Raw genomic sequence first — 2,165 nt, 5'->3', positions numbered from 1 at the left:
TTTCTGAGTGTTTTCGTACAAGTTTCATCACAGTCATCATAAAGTCTATCTTAGGTGTCGCACTTGTCATAGATGGTCATGAAGCTATCACACACAAGAAACATTATTGTTCATTTGTTATGCGTGATCAATGTTGTTGATTCATCAAGTATTCTAAGTGTTAGGACATATTCCAAGCTTCATCACTTCACCTTTCTGTCTCATTGGCCCATCACTTGGCCTTTTCCAAAGAAGCTCCTTGACCCTTCAACTTAGCTTCACCCAGCTTAGTTGGACTATGCATTGCATAGTTCCAGTTAGGAAGCTCTAATTCTAACTGTTGGATTTGTGCAATTTGCAGTTCCTGTCCCCAAGGGTTGTTTCACTACATAATTTTTTAGCCCAAGACCCAACCTTCCCTTCCCGAATTCTGTAATCCTTTCAGTCAACCTTCCTTTCTAGAACTATGCAAAAGCTACCTTTAGTATTCCTCCCCTCATCCCGATGCACTATATCCAAAAATTGCACAACAATCATTCATCCTTCTTCTCTAGAACTGCGCATAAATCTTCCATAGTAGCCACTCTTTCTGTCGGAATCAATGTCTCTCCAAACTATGGAGTGAATATCCCTCAACCTATCTTGGAATGTGCATTATGTAGTTACAAGCCTCAAGCCTCAACCCTATCTGCTGGGACTATGCAATGCACAATTCGTGATCCTCCCTCTTCAACCTACAACTCAATTCCGTCTTAGTCTTTGAATTTGAATGCACCATCTTAGTCTAGGAGGTTTTCGGGTTGAATTCGTCCCGTCATGAGCAAATTGTAGATACAAGAAGTTGGTGGGTTGATGATGAATGAGATGAAGGTGGAATACATGTAAAGGAAATTCTCGTAGCTGAGCATGCAAGTTGATCCATCAAGGAAAAGGAAAGGGACACCAACTTGTGATCACAACCCAAGACTTGAGATCATTGAAGATTCCTACCACCAAGGCATGAGGATGTGGAAGACAAGAGTATGCTCAAGAAGACATCACTAACAACAATAGAAGTGGCCTGACACTACCACAACATCCAAGTAGTTTACATCAACAATTCCATGTCATGTCTTTTCATAATTTGTCATATGCCACATCATCATTGCGAACAATGTACATTATATCCAAATGTATATTAATGTCGATGTCCAAAGGATACATATGAATATGGAGAGTCATGTAAGTTGAAAAGTCATGGGAAGTTACACACTCATGATGGTAGTCAAAGCTTCACAAAGGGGAAGCATCACCCCTTAGCTATATACCCCCTCATTGTATGAGCAAAGGAATTTTCACCTTGGCTCCTCCTGTAAGGCATTAGAGAGATCAATTAGTTCTTTGAGCAAGGAGTGGCTCCAATGTCCCACTATTGGGGCTAGTGATGTACATTGTAAATATGTGTCTTAGATTTTTTTATTAATAACAAAAGCCTCTTAAGGCCAACACGTTCTTCATGCATGACTTATGAATCTTTGTAAGACTATTATGTGGATGTTTGTATTTCATATTTTGTAAGACTATTATGTGGACATTTGTATTTAATGTTTTCTTTCAGATGTACTAGGATAGTTAAATTATTTCAGTTATTTTAGAGCTTATCTTTTTGAGAATGTGTTGTAATGGTTTTTATTATTGTCTCACCATTTTGGAATATTTCGTGGGGTACTAGGCAAACCTTTCCTTTCTTATCGGTTATAGCGACTGTAACATCCATTATGGATTGTTGCACTAGATATTAGATGGATCTTCCCTTGTTCATTGGTTTTAATGACTGTCACATTTTATGTGGACTATTCTCATGGAAGTTAAATAGGTCCTTACTTTTCATGTGTGTCTCTTCTTGGGTGGTACTATTAGCTCTCATTTAGAGGCTCACTTTTTCTCCGCCCTTTGGTTGTAAGAGAAGCTATACATAGTTGTGCTACACAATCACTAGGCACATTGCCATTTTTTTCGAAGATAACATTGCTTCACTCTATTATGCTGACTGTTAGAGCCAAGGAAACTCTTTAATGTTTTGGAAATTGGGCCTTTATACTGGATGGGACTCCTACACCAAATTGTTTGAGGTGTGATTGGGACTTCATATCGGGGAGATCCCCTTGGTTGCGGATTTCCAGCACCGTCAATATGTTGCAATATGT

The sequence above is a fragment of the Pinus tabuliformis genome, chromosome J (assembly GCF_031772625.1).
Source record: "Pinus tabuliformis cultivar Carrire ecotype Pingquan chromosome J, CPIR1, whole genome shotgun sequence".
NCBI classification, from domain to species: Eukaryota; Viridiplantae; Streptophyta; class Pinopsida; order Pinales; family Pinaceae; genus Pinus; species Pinus tabuliformis.
This window is presented reverse-complemented; position numbering follows the sequence as displayed.